The sequence below is a fragment of the Centropristis striata genome, chromosome 12 (genome assembly GCF_030273125.1).
Source record: "Centropristis striata isolate RG_2023a ecotype Rhode Island chromosome 12, C.striata_1.0, whole genome shotgun sequence".
Lineage (NCBI taxonomy): Eukaryota > Metazoa > Chordata > Actinopteri > Perciformes > Serranidae > Centropristis > Centropristis striata.
In genome coordinates, this window is record NC_081528.1 from 17896747 (window position 1) to 17918535 (window position 21789).

The following is a 21789-nucleotide window of genomic DNA, read 5'->3' on the forward strand; positions in this document are numbered from 1 at the left end:
ATTCGCTGGGGTGTGTCACCTTCGATCAAACCCTCTCCTTCAACTAGCACATCAAAAACGTCACTAAAACAGCCTTCTTCCTCACCACCTGCTTCACTGAAATTAAATCCTGGCTCACCAACTGCATCAGCGGCAACAGGAAAACTGGACCCTTCAAAACCACACTCACCAAACAAGGAAGTTCAAAATCAATGGATCACAAATGGAAAACAGGAAAACTGGACCCTTCTCAACCACACTCACCAAACAAGGAAGTTCAATATCTCTTAGAGTCTGCATGTACGGGGCCTAAGGTGGTATTGTTCTGTCCATCAAAAGGATTCCCACAACTATCACAGCCGGAAAACAGGAAAACTGGACCATTCTCAGGCACACTGACCAAACAAGGAAATTCAATGTCAATGGATCACTAATGGAAAACTGGACTCTTCTCATCCACACTGATCAAACAAGGAAGTTCAATATCAATGGATAACAAATGGAAAACTGGACTCTTCTCAACCACACTGACCAAACAAGGAAGTTCAATATCAATGGATCACGAATGGAAAACAGGAAAACTGGACCCTTCTCAACCACACTCACCAAACAAGGAAATTCAATGTCAATGGATCACAAATGGAAAACTGGACTCTTCTCAAACACTGTCACCAAACAAGGAAATTCAATATCAATGGATCACAAATGGAAAACTGGACTCTTCTCAACCACACTCACCAAACAAGGAAGTTCAAAATCAATGGATCACGAATGGAAAACAGGAAAACTGGACCCTTCTCAACCACACTCACCAAACAAGGAAATTCAATATCAATGGATCACAAATGGAAAACTGGACTCATCTCAACCACACTCGCCAAACAAGGAAGTTCAAAATCAATGGATCACAAATGGAAAACTGGACTCTTCTCAACCACACTGGCCAAACAAGGAAGTTCAAAATCAATGGATCACAAATGGAAAACAGGAAAACTGGACCCTTCTCAACCACACTCGCCAAACAAGGAAGTTCAATATCTCTTAGAGTCTGCATGTACGGGGCCTAAGTTGGTATTGTTCTGTCCATCAAAAGGATTCCCACAACTATTACAGCCGGAAAACAGGAAAACTGGACCCTTCTCAACCACACTCACCAAACAAGGAAATTCAATGTCAATGGATCACAAATGGAAAACTGGACTCTTCTCAACCACACTCACCAAACAAGGAAGTTCAATATCAATGGATCACAAATGGAAAACTGGACTCTTCTCAAACACACTCACCAAACAAGGAAGTTCAATATCAATGGATCACAAATGGAAAACTGGACCCTTCTCAACCACACTAACCAAACAAGGAAGTTCAATATCTCTTAGAGTCTGCATGTACGGGGCCTAAGTTGGTATTGTTCTGTCCATCAAAAGGATTCCCACAACTATTACAGCCGGAAAACAGGAAAACTGGACCATTCTCAGGCACACTGACCAAACAAGGAAATTCAATGTCAATGGATCACAAATGGAAAACTGGACTCTTCTCAAACACACTCACCAAACAAGGAAGTTCAATATCAATGGATCACAAATGGAAAACTGGACTCTTCTCAACCACACTCACCAAACAAGGAAGTTCAAAATCAATGGATCACGAATGGAAAACAGGAAAACTGGACCCTTCTCAACCACACTCACCAAACAAGGAAATTCAATGTCAATGGATCACAAATGGAAAACTGGACTCTTCTCAACCACACTCACCAAACAAGGAAGTTCAATATCAATGGATCACAAATGGAAAACTGGACTCTTCTCAAACACACTCACCAAACAAGGAAGTTCAATATCAATGGATCACAAATGGAAAACTGGACTCTTCTCAGCCACACTCACCAAACAAGGAAGTTCAAAATCAATGGATCACAAATGGAAAACAGGAAAACTGGACCCTCCTCAACCACACTAACCAAACAAGGAAGTTCAATATCTCTTAGAGTCTGCATGTACGGGGCCTAAGTTGGTATTGTTCTGTCCATCAAAAGGATTCCCACAATTATCACAGCCGGAAAAAAGGAAAACTGGACCATTCTCAGCCACACGTACCAAATAAGGAAGTTCAATATCGTCAATGGATCACAGCCGGAAAACAGGAAAACTGGAGCATTCTCAACCACACTTACCAAATAAAACAGCCTTCTTCCACCTCAGGAACATTGCCCGCCTCCGTCCATCCCGAACCTTTCCAGCTGCTGAGACCCTCACCCATGCATTCTTCAAATCCAGACTCAACTACTGCAATAGCTTGCTTTAAGGTTCAACATCCAAAACACTCAAGAGACTACAGTATTTCCAAAACTCTGCTGCTTGCCTCCTCACCCACTCTCGTACCCGTGACCACATCATTCCTGTCCTCCATAACCTCCACTGGCTCCCAATCCCCCAGCGAATCCACTTCGAAGTCCTCACCATCACCTACAAAGCCCTCCATAACAGGCCCCCTCCCCTACCTGTCTGAACTCCTCCACCGGCAAACGCCATCCGGCTCTCATCCAGCTCCAACATTTCTACCAAAGTCATCACTCCTGCCACCCACTCTTCCATCACCACCTGCTTCACTGAAATAAAATCCTGGCTGGTGAGCCAGGATTTTATGGCTTTATAGTCATCTGGTGACTGGAGCCAGGAGTTAATTTCATGGATGCAGTTGGTGAGGGTAGAGTGGCTGGCAGGATTGATGACTTTGGACGAAATGTGGAGCTGGATGAGAGCGGGATGGAGTTTGCTGGTGGAGGAGTTCAGACGGGGGTGGGGGGGCTTGTTATGGAGGGCTTTGTAGGTGATGGAGAGGACTTTGAAGTGGATTCACTGGGGGATTGGGAGCCAGTGGAGGTTATAAAGGACAGGAGTGATGTGTACGAGAGTGGGTGAGGAGACGAGCAGCAGTTTTGGATATACTGTAGTCTCTTGAGTGTTTTGGATGCTGAACCATAGATCAGGTTATTGCAGTAGTTGAGTCCGGATTTGATGAATGCGTGGGTGAGGGTCTCAACAGCTGGTAAGGTTAGGGATGGACGGAGGCAGGCAATGTTCCTGAGGTGAAAGGAGGCTGTTTTAGTGACGTTTTTGATGTGCTAGTTGAAGGAGAGGGTTTAATCGAAGGTGACACACCCCAGCAAATCCACTTCAAAGTCCTCACCATCACCTACAAAGCCCTTCATAACCAGGCCCCCCACTACCTGTCTCAGCTCCTCCACCAGCAAAATCCATCCCGCTCTCTACGGTCTGCTGACGCCAACCTCCAACAGGAAAACTGGACCCTTCTCAACCACACTCACCAAACAAGGAAATTCAAAAACAATGGATCACAAATGGAAAACTGGACTCTTCTCAACCACACTCACCAAACAAGGAAGTTCAATATCAATGGATCACAAATGGAAAACAGGAAAACTGGACTCTTCTCAACCACACTGACCAAACAAGGAAGTTCAATATCAATGGATCACAAATGGAAAACAGGACTCTTCTCAACCACACTTACCAAACAAGGAAGTTCAATATCAATGGATCACAAATGGAAAACTGGACCCTCCTCAACCACACTAACCAAACAAGGAAGTTCAATATCTCTTAGAGTCTGCATGTACGGGGCCTAAGTTGGTATTGTTCTGTCCATCAAAAGGATTCCCACAACTATCACAGCCGGAAAAAAAGGAAAACTGGACCATTCTCAGCCACACGTACCAAACAAGGAAGTTCAATATCGTCAATGGATCACAGCCGGAAAACAGGAAAACTGGAGCATTCTCAACCACACTTACCAAATAAAACAGCCTTCTTCCACCTCAGGAACATTGCCCGCCTCCGTCCATCCCGAACCTTTCCAGCTGCTGAGACCCTCACCCATGCATTCTTAAAATCCAGACTCAACTACTGCAATAGTCTGCTCTATGATTCAACATCCAAAACACTCAAGAGACTACAGTATATCCAAAACTCTGCTGCTTGTCTCCTCACCCACTCTCGTACCCGTGACCACATCATTCCTGTCCTCCATAACCTCCACTGGCTCCCAATCCCCCAGCGAATCCACCTCGAAGTCCTCACCATCACCTACAAAGCCCTCCATAACAGGCCCCCTCCTCTACCTGTCTGAACTCCTCCACCGGCAAACGCCATCCGGCTCTCATCCAGCTCCAACATTTCTACCAAAGTCATCACTCCTGCCACCCACTCTTCCATCACCACCTGCTTCACTGAAATAAAATCCTGGCTGGTGAGCCAGGATTTTATGGCTTTATAGTTATCTGGTGACTGGAGCCAGGAGTTTATTTCATGGATACAGTTGGTGAGGGTAGAGTGGCTGGCAGGATTGATGACTTTGGACGAAATGTGGAGCTGGATGAGAGCGGGATGGAGTTTGCCGGTGGAGGAGATCAGACAGGTGGGGGGGGGGGGGGGGGGGGGCTTGTTATGGAGGGCTTTGTAAGTGATGGTGAGGACTTTGAAGTGGATTCACTGAGGAATTGGGAGCCAGTGGAGGTTATAACGGACAGGAGTGATGTGTACGAGAGTGGGTGAGGAGACGAGCAGCAGAGTTTTGGATATACTGTAGTCTCTTGAGTGTTTTGGATGCTGAACCATAGAGCAGGCTACTGCAGTAGTTGAGTCCGGATTTGATGAATGCATGGGTGAGGGTCTCAACAGCTGGTAAGGTTAGGGATGGACGGAGGCAGGCAATGTTCCTGAGGTGAAAGAAGGCTGTTTTAGTGACGTTTTTGATGTGCTAGTTGAAGGAGAAGGTTTGATCGAAGGTGACACACCCCAGCGAATCCACTTCAAAGTCCTCACCATCACCTACTAAGCCCTCCATAACCAGGTCCCCCGCTACCTGTCTCAGCTCCTCCACCAGCAAAATCCATCCCGCTCTCTACAGTCTGCTGATGCCAACCTCCAACAGGAAAACTGGACTCTTCTCAACCACACTCACCAAACAAGGAAGTTCAATGTCATCAATGTATCACAAACGGAAAACTGGACCCTTCTCAACCACACTCACCAAACAAGGAAGTTCAATATCAATGGATCACAAATGGAAAACAGGAAAACTGGACTCTTCTCAACCACACTGACCAAACAAGGAAGTTCAATATCAATGGATCACAAATGGAAAACTGGACCCTTCTCAACCACACTAACCAAACAAGGAAGTTCAATATCTCTCAGAGTCTGCATGTACGGGGCCTAAGTTGGTATTGTTCTGTCCATCAAAAGGATTCCCACAACTATCACAGCCGGAAAAAAGGAAAACTGGACCAAATCTCAGCCACACGTACCAAATAAGGAAGTTCAATATCGTCAATGGATCACAGCCGGAAAACAGGAAAACTGGACCCTTCTCAACCACACTTACCAAATAAAACAGCCTTCTTCCACCTCAGGAACATTGCCCGCCTCCGTCCATCCCGAACCTTTCCAGCTGCTGAGACCCTCACCCATGCATTCTTCAAATCCAGACTCAACTACTGCAATAGCTTGCTTTAAGGTTCAACATCCAAAACACTCAAGAGACTACAGTATATCCAAAACTCTGCTGCTTGCCTCCTCACCCACTCTCGTACCCGTGACCACATCATTCCTGTCCTCCATAACCTCCACTGGCTCCCAATCCCCCAGCGAATCCACTTCGAAGTCCTCACCATCACCTACAAAGCCCTCCATAACAGGCCCCCTCCCCTACCTGTCTGAACTCCTCCATCGGCAAACGCCATCCAGCTCTCATCCAGCTCCAATATTTCTACCAAAGTCATCACTCCTGCCACCCACTCTTCCATCACCACCTGCTTCACTGAAATAAAATCCTGGCTGGTGAGCCAGGATTTTATGGCTTTATAGTCATCTGGTGACTGGAGCCAGGAGTTAATTTCATGGATGCAGTTGGTGAGGGTAGAGTGGCTGGCAGGATTGATGACTTTGGACGAAATGTGGAGCTGGATGAGAGCGGGATGGAGTTTGCCGGTGGGAGGAGATCAGACAGGTGGGGGGGGGGTCTTGTTATGGAGGGCTTTGCAGGTGATGGAGAGGACTTTGAAGTGGATTCCCTGGGGGATTGGGAGCCAGTGGAGGTTATAAAGGACAGGAGTGATGTGTACGAGAGTGGGTGAGGAGACGAGCAGCAGAGTTTTGGATATACTGTAGTCTCTTGAGTGTTTTGGATGCTGAACCATAGATCAGGCTATTGCAGTAGTTGAGTCTGGATTTGAAGAATGCGTGGGTGAGGGTCTCAGCAGCTGGAAAGGTTAGCGATGGACGGAGGCAGGCAATGTTCCTGAGGTGAAAGAAGGCTGTTTTAGTGTCGTTTTTGATGTGCTAGTTGAAGGAGAGGGTTTAATCGAAGGTGACACACCCCAGCGAATCCACTTCAAAGTCCTCACCATCACCACAAAGCCCTCCATAACCAGGTCCCCCACTACCTGTCTCAGCTCCTCCACCAGCAAAATCCATCCCGCTCTCTACGGTCTGCTGACGCCAACCTCCAACAGGAAAACTGGACCCTTCTCAACCACACTCACCAAACAAGGAAGTTCAATATCAATGGATCACAAATGGAAAACTGGACTCTTCTCAACCACACTGGCCAAACAAGGAAGTTCAAAATCAATGGATCACAAATGGAAAACAGGAAAACTGGACCCTTCTCAACCACACTGACCAAACAAGGAAGTTCAATATCTCTTAGAGTCTGCATGTACGGGGCCTAAGTTGGTATTGTTCTGTCCATCAAAAGGATTCCCACAACTATCACAGCCGGAAAACTGGACTCTTCTCAACCACACCCTCCAAACAAGGAAGTTCAATATCAATGGATCACAAATGGAAAACTGGACTCTTCTCAACCACACTCGCCAAACAAGGAAGTTCAAAATCAATGGATCACAAATGGAAAACTGGACTCTTCTCAACCACACTGGCCAAACAAGGAAGTTCAAAATCAATGGATCACAAATGGAAAACAGGAAAACTGGACTCTTCTCAACCACACCCTCCAAACAAGGAAGTTCAATATCAATGGATCACAAATGGAAAACTGGACTCATCTCAACCACACTCGCCAAACAAGGAAGTTCAAAATCAATGGATCACAAATGGAAAACTGGACTCTTCTCAACCACACTGGCCAAACAAGGAAGTTCAAAATCAATGGATCACAAATGGAAAACAGGAAAACTGGACCCTTCTCAACCACACTCGCCAAACAAGGAAGTTCAATATCTCTTAGAGTCTGCATGTACGGGGCCTAAGTTGGTATTGTTCTGTCCATCAAAAGGATTCCCACAACTATCACAGCCGGAAAACTGGACTCTTCTCAACCACACCCTCCAAACAAGGAAGTTCAATATCAGTGGATCACAAATGGAAAACTGGACTCTTCTCAACCACACTCACCAAACAAGGAAGGTCAATATCAATGGATCACAAATGGAAAACTGGACTCTTCTCAACCACACTCGCCAAACAAGGAAGTTCAAAATCAATGGATCACAAATGGAAAACAGGAAAACTGGACCCTTCTCAACCACACTCGCCAAACAAGGAAGTTCAATATCTCTTAGAGTCCGCATGTACGGGGCCTAAGGTGGTATTGTTCTGTCCATCAAAAGGATTTCCACAACCCATCAACAATCCCCATCACCAACAACTACAATGAAGGTACGTAGGCTACATTTCCAGTGATGCAGATAGGATAGGGACAGCAGCTCCTAAATTGAGGTAAATAATATGTTAAAAGTATAGAGTCGCACGACAAATCATTGCTGTTGTTAATTTGATCAACTGTACACATACTGTATATTGTTTTGGTCATAATTCCTTTTCCCCCCATAGACTTCATGTTGCTGTTACATCGTGATTTTATGCTGTAGGGGAACATCAAAGAGACACCAACAGCAGAAGGAGAAACACAACATATCACAAAGCAAATTTAAGTACACTTTTTCTTTGAAATAAGATTTGTTTCCAGTAGTTTTGTAATTTACTAAAGATATATTGTTCATCTGTACTCAGAAAACACTGAATTAATGCTATTGTGTTTTTCTTTCCCTTTCCCTTTCCCTTTCCAAAAAAAACAACAAAAAAAACAAAAAAAAAAAACCTCTTTTCTCTTCTTCTTTTCATTCAACATATTGCACTCCTGTAGCGATGACAGTTAGCTCTTAAAGTTATGTACTTACTTGATTCCTGTGTTCTATGTCTAGTACCATCAGGTTGAATGCACTTGTCGCTTCATCTAATTAATGATTTTTTCTCCTTTTTTCTTTTCCTATTTGTTTTTTTTGTTTTGTGATTTTGCCATAAATGTGACACCTGATGAACACCATGCAAAGAAGGTTACATCATGATTTTGTGCTGAAGGGGAACATCAAAGAGACACCAACAGCATAAGGAGAAACACAACATAAACAACAAAATAAATTTAAGTACTCTTTTCCTTTGAAATAAAATTAGTATCCAGTAGTTTTGTAATTCACTAAAGATATATTGTTCATCTGTACTCAGAAAACACTGAATTAATGCTATTGTGTTTTTCTTTCCCTTTCCCTTTCCCTTTCCAAAAAAAACAACAAAAAAAACAAAAAAAAAACCCTCTTTTCTCTTCTTCTTTTCATTCAACATATTGCACTCCTGTAGCGATGACAGTTAGCTCTTAAAGTTATGTACTTACTTGATTCCTGTGTTCTATGTCTAGTACCATCAGGTTGAATGCACTTGTCGCTTCATCTAATTAATGATTTTTTTCTCCTTTTTTCTTTTCCTATTTGTTTTTTTTGTTTTGTGATTTTGCCATAAATGTGACACCTGATGAACACCATGCAAAGAAGGTTACATCATGATTTTGTGCTGAAGGGGAACATCAAAGAGACACCAACAGCATAAGGAGAAACACAACATAAACAACAAAATAAATTTAAGTACTCTTTTCCTTTGAAATAAAATTAGTATCCAGTAGTTTTGTAATTTACTAAAGATATATTGTTCATCTGTACTCAGAAAACACTGAATTAATGCTATTGTGTTTTTCTCTCCCTTTCCCTTTCCCTTTCCCTTTCCAAAAAAAACAACAAAAAAAACAAAAAAAAACCCCTCTTTTCTCTTCTTCTTTTCATTCAACATATTGCACTCCTGTAGCGATGACAGTTAGCTCTTGAAGTTATGTACTTACTTGATTCCTGTGTTCTATGTCTAGTACCATCGGGTTGAATGCACTTGTCGCTTCATCTAATTAATGATTTTTTCTCCTTTTTTCTTTTCCTATTTGTTTTTTTTGTTTTGTGATTTTGCCATAAATGTGACACCTGATGAACACCATGCAAAGAAGGTTACATCATGATTTTGTGCTGAAGGGGAACATCAAAGAGACACCAACAGCATAAGGAGAAACACAACATAAACAACAAAATAAATTTAAGTACTCTTTTCCTTTGAAATAAAATTAGTATCCAGTAGTTTTGTAATTTACTAAAGATATATTGTTTATCTGTACTAAGAAAACAATGTGTTAATATTGTTTCTTTATTTTTTCCTGGCCTGAAGGGTAACTACAAGACGGAATCAACAACATTAAGCTAAGTGCTTTTCTTACTGCTCATGACATTCTTATATATTTCATGATTTCTTACAAATATTTTTTATCTGTAAACCGAAACCTTACATTTTTGATGTTTAGTTTGCTCTATGATTGTTTTATCATCTAATTAATGATTTTCTCTCTTAATGATGTTCTCTCTTCTCTTTGTGTTGTTTTGTGATTGTGCATGAATCTGACACCTGATGAACACCATGCAAAGAAGGATGGCAGCAACCCCAAAGGCAAAAGTAGGATCATCAGTGAGGACAACAGCAAAGATGGCAGCCGTTCAACCTGTGAAGAATCAGCATTCCAACACGAGGCTTGAGGTAAAATTAAACACTAGTAAAGATTGTACTTTCATTGCCCTCTATCACATTTTTCTCAGTACTTTGTAAACATATGTAAAATATATAACTCAACTCTGGAAACATCTACGCTCAACAGTCTACAGATTACTAACTACTATTGTTATTATTTGTTTTATTTAGAATTGGTCGCGGCAGATGGCCATTCACCATGATCCGGGTTCTGCTCAAGGTTTCTGCCACGGGCAGTTTTTCCTTGCCACCGTCGCCAAGTGCTTGGTCATGCTGGAAATTGTAGTGGAGATTGTTCAAACTATCATCACAGAACTATACAATTACAACTACGATTAAACACTTTGTTACAATCTTCTAAAGTTTCCTGGTCATTTCACACTTTATTGCATAATTGTATCTTTTTCTTTTAAATTTTCTTAACCAATTTCCACAGTTGCATCAGACATTTCAACAGAGGGCATCCACACCGCACTTTCTGGAGGAAATGCAGTTTATTTCTTACACCCTTTCACTATATTTCTAGGCAAACTGTCAATGGTACATTTTTAACAGCCTATTTGTTCTCTCATATGGACACACATGTTGAAAGCTTGATCTGTCACATACCTCAGCAATGGTAGAGATAATATACTGTAAACTACTCGGCAGTGTCAATAATGTATGGGTGAGAATGACGGGCCAGAGGCAAGCACACAATCAAAATTTCTTTAGAAATTTTCTAGTTATTCTTCCGTTTCTTCCGTGTCATTTTTCGGTCGACTACTCCTCCCAGAGTTTTGGTCACACATACACAAAAAAGGTATCAAATCGACCGGCTCGCCCATGACAAGTGTGCTATGACTTTTATAAGGGTTTCGACAAACGGTTTTCAAATTATTGGGAATAAACACGTCAAAAAATCCCCCCAATGTAACCCTATGGAGAGTCTAGAGTGGGGAAGTCATCAAACAGAGTGTAGAGGGAGAGAAAGAATTGTCAAAAAATAAATTTGAAAACTGCGCTCCAGGCCGCAAATTTCACTCTACAGAAATAATTTATACATAGAAACGTAGGAAAATTTGTCCTCTCACTCACAATCCTCTGGTAAAGCTGTCAGAGTTATAGTTTAGGCGCAGGACGCACAGATGCTCAAACAAAATGCACCAACTGCCGCATCGGCTCCCATATTAAAAATGAAGGAAGATTTCTCAAAAAAAAAATTTAACAGTTTTTTTAAATCGCTCTAACAAAGCTATTTTTTCATCTTTCTTAAAAAAAAACATATGTAGATGTTGAGGAAGAACTCAGGACGCTCAAAGTGAAGTCGGATCAATGATAGGTATTATGGTTTTGCCAAAAATGCTTTCTGTTCGAGGCCAGAATTTTCAGTTTGTCCACCTCTGTCTACAGAACTGTCTCCAACAGCAGTTAATTTCAGTTGATTGCTCTGCTCTTATTGGTCGACTCTACCTGGCCACGTGGTTGCTTAGCTACCAAAGCCTCCCCCCCCCCCCCCCCTCCCTCCTCCAACACAGACATTCTAACTGATAACTGTCAGTTTACTCTAAGTGAACAGACTTCATAAAACATGAGACCTTATAACTTGACCATACATTGTCCAATCTTCCTCAAACTTGTCAAGCATGATGATGGTTCATCACTGACCACTTATACATAACAATATTTCATAAATTCCCGCCCTTTTTGATTAGCCACGCCCCCTTTCATAACTAATGAACCGTTTGTCCTAGAAACTTGTATAAGGTGTCAGATTACTCGGCATGAAGTCCCTGTTTAACTGGTGGTTGATAACCCCGCCCCTTTTGATTAGCCACGCCCCCTTTCATAACTAATGAACCGTTTCTCCTAGATACTTGTATGAGGTGTCTGTGAACTCAGGACAGAGTCCCTTTTTAACTGCTGATTCAAGCCACGCCCCCTTTGAGTGACCACGCCCCCTTTTACTAACTTGTGAACCGTTTGTCCTACAGACTTGTATGAGGTGTCTGTGAACTCAGGACAGAGTCCCAGTTTGACTGTTGATTTGAGCCACGAGAATGACGGTCCAGAGGCAAGCACACAATCAAAATTTCTTTAGAAATTTTCTAGTTATTGCTCATGTTTATTATTTATTATAGATTATTCTTCCGTAAAAACTTTGGCGCGTAACTAGTCCCACAGCTTTGAGAAATCGCAAAAAGTAAAAACGTCAAAAGTTGCGCCCTAATCGGGAATCGTGTGGAATGACTTTTATTTGCGATCGGCGTGCACGTTTTCGCACAACGTGCACAAACGTGCACTTTTCGGCCCATCCGGAACGCATTGCGCAAACTTTGGGGCCTCACCATTCGCAAACCGTTGCTCGTAAAATTCCGAACCGATTTAGAAAGTTGTAGGGCCTGAATTTAACTCTAGTCCTGTGAAATTTCAGAGCGATTGCACGTATAGTTTTCGCACAAAGTGCGAAAACATTTCCATTTTTCCAAACTAATGGGGACGGCGATTTTCCCATGTGTGTGTATTGCGCGGAATGTTCAGAATCTAGACTGGTGATGTCATCAAGCAGAGTGTAGAGGCAGAGAAGGAGTTGTCACAAAATAAATTTGAAAACTGCGCTCCAGGCCGCAAATTTCACTCTACAGAAATAATTTATACATAGAAACGTAGGAAAATTTGTGGTCTCACTCACAGTCCTCTGGTAAAGCTGTCAGAGTTTTAGTTTGGGCGCAGGACACAGAGAAGTGCCACCAAAACGCAACAACTGCCCCATTGAGTCCCATATTAAAAACACAGGCGGATTTTTGAAATAATCAGATTTAAGAGTTTTTTTAGATCGCTCTAACAAAGCTATTTTTTCATTTTTCTTAAAAAAAAATATATGTAGATGTTCAGGAAGAACTCAGGACGCTCAAAGTGAAGTCGGATCAGTGATAGGTATTATGGTTTTACCGAAAATGCTTTCTGTTCGAGGCCAGAATTTTCAGTTTGTCCACCTCTGGCTGCTCACTTTAGCAAAGCATTGTCAGTGACAGTTAGTTTCTGTTGATTGCTCTGCTCTGATTGGTCGACTCCACCTGGCCACGTGGTTGCTTAGCTACCAAAGCCCCCTCCCCCTCCCTCTCCCCTCCTCCAACACAGACATTTTAACTGAAAACAGTTAACTCTTTTAACTTGACCATACATTGTCCAATCTGCCTCAAACTTGTCATACATGATGATGGCTCATCACTGATTGTCTACATAACAATATTTCATAAATTCCCGCCCTTTTTGATTAGCCACGCCCCCTTTCTTAACTAATGAACCGTTTGTCCTAGAAATTTGTATGAGGTGTCAGATTACTCAGCATAGCGTCCCTGTCTAACTGTTGATTGATAACCCCGCCCCTTTTGATTAGCCACGCCCCTTTTACTAACTAATGAACCGTTTGTCCTAGAAACTTGTATGAGGTGTCTGTGAACTCAGGACAGAACTCCCTGTTTGACTGGTGATTGAAGCCACGCCCCCTTTGAGTGGCCACGCCCCTTTTTACTAACTAGTGAACCGTTTGTCCTACAGACTTGTATGAGGTGTCTGTGAACTCAGGACAGAGTCCCTGTTTAACTGCTGATTTAAACCACGAGAATCATCCGGCAGTAGTCCCGTGGCACTCCAAAATTTCCCTGGAATTTTGTTTCTAGTTATTATTATTATATATAGATTATTCTTCCGTAAAAACTTTGGCGCGTAACTAGTCCCGCAGCTTTGAGAAATCGCGAAAAGTAAAAACGTCAAAAGTTGCGCCCTAATCGGGAATCGTGTGGAATGACTTTTTTTAGCGATCGCCGTGCACGTTTTCGCACAACGTGCACAAACGTGCACTTTTCGGCCCATCCGGAACGCATTGCGCAAACTTTGGGGCCTCACCATTCGCAAACCATTGCTCGTAAAATTCCGAACCAATTTAGAAAGTTGTAGGGCCTGAATTTAACTCTAGTCCTGTGAAATTTCAAAGCGATTGCACGTATAGTTTTCGCACGAAGTGCGAAAACATTTCCATTTTTCCAAACTAATGGGGAGGGCGATTTTCCCATGTGTGTGTATTGCGCGGAATGTTCAGACTCTAGACTGGTGATGTCATCAAGCAGAGTGTAGAGGGAGAGAAGGAATTGTCAAAAAATACATTTGAAAACTGCGCTCCAGGCCGCAAATTCCACTCTACAGAAATAATTTATACATAGAAACGGAGGAAAATTTGTCTTCTCACTCACAATCCTCTGGTAAAGCTGTCAGAGTTATAGTTGGGGCGCAGGACACAGAGAAGTGCCACCAAAACGCATCAACTGCCCCATTGAGTCCCATATTAAAAACACGTGAGGATTTTTGAAAAAATCAGATGTAAGAGTTTTTTCAAATCGCTCTAACAAAGCTATTTTTTCATTTTACTTAAAAAAAAATATATGTAGACGTTCAGGAAGAACTCAGGACGCTCAAAGTGAAGTCAGATTAGTGATAGGTGTTATGGTTTTGCCAAAAATGCTTTCTGTTCGAGGCCAGAATTTTCAGTTTGTCCACCTCTGGCTGCTCACTTTAGCAAAGCATTGTCAGTGACAGTTAGTTTCTGTTGATTGCTCTGCTCTGATTGGTCGACTCCACCTGGCCACGTGGTTGCTTAGCTACCAAAGCCACCCCCCCCTCCCTCTCCCCTCCTCCAACACAGACATTTTAACTGAAAACAGTTAACTCTTTTAACTTGACCATACATTGTCCAATCTGCCTCAAACTTGTCATACATGATGATGGCTCATCACTGATTGTCTACATAACAATATTTAATAAATTCCCGCCCTTTTTGATTAGCCACGCCCCCTTTCTTAACTAATGAACCGTTTGTCCTAGAAATTTGTATGAGGTGTCAGATTACTCAGCATGGCGTCCCTGTCTAACTGTTGATTGATAACCCCGCCCCTTTTGATAAGCCACGCCCCTTTTACTAACTAGTGAACCGTTTGTCCTATAGACTTGTATGAGGTGTCTGTGAACTCAGGACAGAACTCCTTGTTTGACTGGTGATTGAAGCCACGCCCCCTTTGAGTAGCCACGCCCCTTTTTACTAACTAGTGAACCGTTTGTCCTACAGACTTGTATGAGGTGTCTGTGGACTCAGGACAGAGTCCCTGTTTGACTGGTGATTGAAGCCACGCCCCCTTTGAGTAGCCACGCCCCTTTTTACTAGCTAGTGAACCGTTTGTCCTACAGACTTGTATGAGGTGTCTGTGAACTCAGGACAGAGTCCCTGTTTAACTGCTGATTTAAACCACGAGAATCATCCGGCAGTAGTCCCGTGGCACTCCAAAATTTCCCTGGAATTTTGTTTCTAGTTATTATTTTTCTTCCGTTTCTTCCGTGTCATTTTTCGGTCGACTACTCCTCCCAGAGTTTTGGTCGCACATACACAAAAAAGGTATCAAATCGACCGGCTCGCCCATGACAAGTGTGCTATGACTTTTCTAAGGGTTTCGACAAATGGTTTTCAAATTATTGGGCAAAAACACGTCAAAAAATCCCCCCAATGTAACCCTATGGAGACTCTAGAGTGGTGATGTAATCAAACAGAGTGTAGAGGGAGAGAACGAATTGTCAAAAAATAAATTTGAAAACTGCGCTCCAGGCCGCAAATTTCACTCTACAGAAATAATTTATACATAGAAACGTAGGAAAATTTGTCCTCTCACTCACAATCCTCTGGTAAAGCTGTCAGAGTTATAGTTTTGGCGCAGGACGCACAGATGCACAAACAAAACGCACCAACTGCCTCATCGGCTCCCATATTAAAAATGCAGGAAGATTTCTCAAAAAAAAAAATTTAACCGTTTTTTAAAATCGCTCTAACAAAGCTATTTTTTCATCTTTCTTAAAGAAAAACATATGTAGATGTTCAGGAAGAACTCAGGACGCTCAAAGTGAAGTCAGATCAATGATAGGTATTATGGTTTTGTCAAAAATGCTTTCTGTTCGAGGCCAGAAATTTCAGTTTGTCCACCTCTGTCTGCGGAACTTTCTCCAACAGCAGTTAATTTCAGTTGATTGCTCTGCTCTTATTGGTCGACTCCACCTGGCCACGTGGTTGCTTAGCTACCAAAGCCTCCCCCCCCTCCCCCCTCCCTCCTCCAACACAGACATTCTAACTGATAACTGTCAGTTTACTCTAAGTGAACAGACTTCATAAAACATGAGACCTTATAACTTGACCATACATTGTCCAATCTTCCTCAAACTTGCCAAGCATGATGATGGTTCATCACTGACCACTTATACATAACAATGTTTCATAAATTCCCGCCCTTTTTGATTAGCCACGCCCCCTTTCATAACTAATGAACCGTTTCTCCTAGATACTTGTATGAGGTGTCTGTGAACTCAGGACAGAGTCCCTGTTTAACTGCTGATTCAAGCTACGCCCCCTTTGAGTGACCACGCCCCCTTTTACTAACTTGTGAACCGTTTGTCCTACAGACTTGTATGAGGTGTCTGTGAACTCAGGACAGAGTCCCAGTTTGACTGTTGATTTGAGCCACGAGAATGATGGTCCAGAGGCAAGCACACAATCAAAATTTCTTTAGAAATTTTCTAGTTTTGTGTGCTTGCTTGCAAAAGCACACTAATTGTTATTCCTCGGGCTTATTATTCTTCCGTTTCTTCCGTGTCATTTTTCGGTCGACTACTCCTCCCAGAGTTTTGGCCGCACATACACGAAAAAGGTATCAAATCGACCGGCTCGCCCATGACAAGTGTGCTATGACTTTTATAAGGGTTTCGACAAACAGTTTTCAAATTATTGGGCAAAAACACGTCAAAAAATCCCCCCAATGTAACCCTATGGAGAGTCTAGAGCGGTGATGTCATCAAACAGAGTGTAGAGGGAGAGAACGAATTGTCAAAAAATAAATTTGAAAACTGCGCTCCAGGCCGCAAATTTCACTCTACAGAAATAATTTATACATAGAAACGTAGGAAAATTTGTCCTCTCACTCACAATCCTCTGGTAAAGCTGTCAGAGTTATAGTTTGGGCGCAGGACGCACAGATGCTCAAACAAAACGCACCAACTGCCGCATCGGCTCCCATATTAAAAATGAAGGAAGATTTCTCAAAAAAAAAATTTAACAGTTTTTTAAAATCGCTCTAACAAAGCTATTTTTTCATTTTTCTTAAAAAAAAAAACATATGTAGATGTTCAGGAAGAACTCAGGACGCTCAAAGTGAAGTCGGATCAATGATAGGTATTATGGTTTTGCCGAAAATGCTTTCTGTTCGAGGCCAGAATTTTCAGTTTGTCCACCTCTGTCTGCGGAACTGTCTCCATCGTCAGTTAATTTCAGTTGATTGCTCTGCTCTGATTGGTCGACTCCACCTGGCCACGTGGTTGCTTAGCTACCAAAGCCCCCCCCCCCCCCCTCCTCCAACACAGACATTCTAACTGATAACTGTCAGTTTACTCTAAGTGAACAGACATAGCTTTCTTCATAAAACACGAGACCTTATAACTTGACCATACATTGTCCAATCTGCCTCAAACTTGTCATGCATGATGATGGTTCATCACTTTTCAGTTCTACATAACAATAATTCATAAATTCCCGCCCTTTTTATTAGCCACGCCCCCTTTTACTAACTAATGAACCGTTTGTCCTAGAAACTTGTATAAGATGTCCGATTACTCAGCATAGAGTCCCTGTTTAACTGGTGATTGATAACCCCGCCCCTTTTGATAAGACACGCCCATTTTACTAACTAGTGAACCGTTTGTCCTAGAGACTTGTATGAGGTGTGAGTGTACTCAGCAGAAAGTCCCTGTTTAATCCGTGCCCCTTTTGATAAGCCACGAGAGTCACGGTCCAGAGGCAAGCACACAATCAAAATTTCTTTAGAAATTTTCTAGTTTTGTGTGCTTGCTTGCAAAAGCACACTAACTACTATTCACCGGGCTTATTCTACTTCTTTTTATTATTCTTCCGTTTCTTCCGTGTCATTTTTCGGTCGACTACTCCTCCCAGAGTTTTGGTCGCACATACACAAAAAAGGTATCAAATCGACCGGCTTGCCCATGACAAGTGTGCTATGACTTTTATAAGGGTTTCGACAAATGGTTTTCAAATTATTGGGCAAAAACACGTCAAAAAATCCCCCCAATGTAACCCTATGGAGAGTCTAGAGTGGAGAAGTCATCAAACAGAGTGTAGAGGGAGAGAAAGAATTGTCAAAAAATAAATTTGAAAACTGCGCTCCAGGCCGCAAATTTCACTCTACAGAAATAATTTATACATAGAAACGTAGGAAAATTTGTCCTCTCACTCACAATCCTCTGGTAAAGCTGTCAGAGTTATAGTTTGGGCGCAGGACGCACAGATGCTCAAACAAAATGCACCAACTGCCGCATCGGCTCCCATATTAAAAATGAAGGAAGATTTCTCAAAAAAAAAAAATTAACAGTTTTTTAAAATCGCTCTAACAAAGCTATTTTTTCATTTTTCTTAAAAAAAAACATATGTAGATGTTCAGGAAGAACTCAGGACGCTCAAAGTGAAGTCGGATCAATGATAGGTATTATGGTTTTGCCGAAAATGCTTTCTGTTCGAGGCCAGAATTTCAAGTTTGTCGACCTCTGTCTGCTCACTTTGATGGAATTGTCTCCATCGTCAGTTAATTTCAGTTGATTGCTCTGCTCTGATTGGTCGACTCCACCTGGCCACGTGGTTGCTTAGCTACCAAAGCCTCCCCCCCCCCTCCTCCAACACAGACATTCTAACTGATAACTGTCAGTTTACTCTAAGTAAACAGACATGGCTTTCTTCATAAAACACGAGACCTTATAACTTGACCATACATTGTCCAATCTGCCTCAAACTTGTCATGCATGATGATGGTTCATCACTTTTCAGTTCTACATAACAATAATTCATAAATTCCCGCCCTTTTTATTAGCCACGCCCCCTTTTACTAACTAATGAACCGTTTGTCCTAGAAACTTGTATAAGATGTCAGATTACTCAGCATAGAGTCCGTTTAACTGGTGATTGATAACCCCGCCCCTTTTGATAAGCCACGCCCATTTTACTAACTAGTGAACCGTTTGTCCTAGAGACTTGTATGAGGTGTGAGTGTACTCAGCAGAAAGTCCCTGTTTAATCCGTGCCCCTTTTGATAAGCCACGAGAGTCACGGTCCAGAGGCAAGCACACAATCAAAATTTCTTTAGGAATTTTCTAGTTTTTATTTTTCTTCCGTTTCTTCCGTGGTGTTTTTTCGGTCGACTACTCCTCCCAGAGTTTTGGTCGCACATACACAAAAAAGGTATCAAACCGACCGGCTCGCCCATGACAAGTGTGCTATGACTTTTATAAGGGTTTCGACAAACGGTTTTCAAATTATTGGGCAAAAACATGTCAAAAAATCCCCCCAATGTAACCCTATGGAGAGTTTTACAGTGGTGATGTCATCAAACAGAGTGTAGAGGGAGAGAACGAATTGTCAAAAAATACATTTGTAAACTGCGCTCCAGGCCGCAAATTTCACTCTACAGAAATAATTTATACATAGATACGTAGGAAAATGTGTCCTCTCACTCACAATCCTCTGGTAAAGCTGTCGGAGTTATAGTTTTGGTGCAGGACGCACAGATGCACAAACAAAACGCACCAACTGCCTCATTGGCTCCCATATTAAAAACGCAGGAAGATTTCATAAAAAAGTAGATGTAAGTGTTTTTTTAAATCGCTCTAACAAAGCTATTTTTTCATTTTTCTTAAAAAAAAAAAAAATGTAGACGTTGAGGAAGAACTCAGGACGCTCAAAGTGAAGTCGGATCAATGATAGGTATTATGGTTTTGCCAAAAATGCTTTCTGTTCGAGGCCAGAATTTTCAGTTTGTCCACCTCTGTCTGCAGAACTGTCTCCAACAGCAGTTACTTTCAGTTGATTGCTCTGCTCTTATTGGTCGACTCCACCTGGCCACGTGGTTGCTTAGCTACCAAAGCCTCCCCCCCCCTCCCCCCTCCAACACAGACATTCTAACTGATAACTGTCAGTTTACTCCAAGTAAACAGACATGGTGTTTCTTCATAAAAAATGAGACCTTATAACTTGACCATACATTGTCCAATCTTCCTCAAACTTGCCAAGCATGATGATGGTTCATCACTGACCACTTATACATAACAATGTTCCATAAATTCCCGCCCTTTTTGATTAGCCACGCCCCCTTTCATAACTAATGAACCGTTTCTCCTAGATACTTGTATGAGGTGTCTGTGAACTCAGGACAGAGTCCCTGTTTGACTGTTGATTTAAGCCACGAGAATGATGGTCCAGAGGCGAGCACACAATCAAAATTTCTTTAGAAATTTTCTAGTTGTTTGTTTATTATCAGCTGAGATATATTGTTTTTGAACTGATATCATTGCAGAAGCAGAGGTTTTTATACTGTAAGGTTTGGAATATTGTTTTTGCTATTGTGGGATGTTGTGTGTTAACATTCTTAAATAATACAAAAAAAAATCCATAATTTTGTTGCGAGGTATAGCTTGTCCCTGCTCCTCTCACCCACACACAAGCGCCCTGTGCTGGGTGTGCCACGCGGCCAATCAGCCTCCAGAGCCCCAACGAGATGTGGAGGCTGGTCAGCACTCCTACCCACAACGATACGATATGATTTATACGCTGGTCTCTACGCTTAATTGCTAAATTAGGTCCTGTGTGTATCCTTGAGTTCTTTCAAATGCATCTTCCTCTTTACAAAACATTTCCCAAGCCGACTTCTCTGCCAAGTTTTAAACCTTCCCTCGTTGACATTCATGTTTTCTAGTTTGCACTCTTCTTCTTCACTGCTTTTGTTGACTGTGTTTCTTGGTGCATTACTGCCACCTGCAATTTAATGGGACACTGTGAAACCGTTAGAAGGGCTGTGTATCGCATCACCGCTCACCAAAAGCTGCTTCACAGTCCTACTAGAGGTCAAAAACTCCACAGGGTACCTTTAATTCATGCATGGTCTGTACAGCGACTTGGACAGTGTGCTGCCCTTAAGAGGCACCTCATGAATCCACAGCGCTATGTCTCATTTATGAGAACCAATAAATATTCTGGCAAATGTACTGCACCAGATACAACACAGTGACTGAACATTTGCCAGTCTAGTGGGCAAAAACTTTTTCCCAGCTGACAGTTATATCACCCCCATTCTCCACTCACTTCATAGGCTCCCTGTTTCCACCAGGATTGAATATAAGGTTTCCCTCCTTACTCATCAATGCACCTACGGAAATGCCCCCTCATATCTCAGAGAACTACACTGCAAAAACTGAAATCTAAGTAAGATTAAATATCTTAGATCAAGGGGATATATGCTTATATTTTGTCTGATAAGATAGTTCTTCTTGGTAAGCAGTTTTTATTTTAGACTGTTTCACTTGTTAGAAGTGTTTTGTCCTTATCTAAATAAGATTATTTTAGGTACTATTCCATCAGAAATTGAGATGAAAGGAGATAAATACCTGTATACAGTGATCAAATAGCTGCATTAAAACAGATCACACAAAATTGGTTGGACGTTAATTCACCATGCATCAACAAATGGAAAATAACAGTAGATGAAATTATGGAAATGGAAAGAATCACCTTTAAGTTGAGAAACAGAAGAAGAATTTAAAAGAAACTTGAGTAAATGGGTAATGGAAATAAATGGAGTGGAAAATAGAACTGTGTGCGGAGTGTTCACTTTGTGCGTTGTGTTTATAATTTTAATTTTAAATTTTCTCTTTTCTTCTCTTTCTTTTCATCAACGAAATAATGACTTGAATGAGCAAACAATTAAACAATATTTATTTACTTATTTTTTAATTCTTTTGG

At 41.9% G+C, this 21789-nt stretch overlaps 1 long non-coding RNA gene across 2 annotated transcripts; it reads left to right on the forward strand.

The window, feature by feature from the left end:
- Positions 1 to 6479: 6479 nt before the first annotated feature.
- LOC131982393 (uncharacterized) lies at positions 6480 to 10285 on the forward strand. Of its 2 annotated transcripts, XR_009395389.1 has the most exons (3): positions 7463 to 7688; positions 7863 to 9932; positions 10095 to 10285. It is a non-coding gene; the product is annotated as an uncharacterized LOC131982393 (long non-coding RNA). The 2 variants fall into 2 exon arrangements; XR_009395388.1 differs by having other exon boundaries at positions 6480 to 9932.
- The last annotated feature ends 11504 nt before the right edge of the window (positions 10286 to 21789 follow it).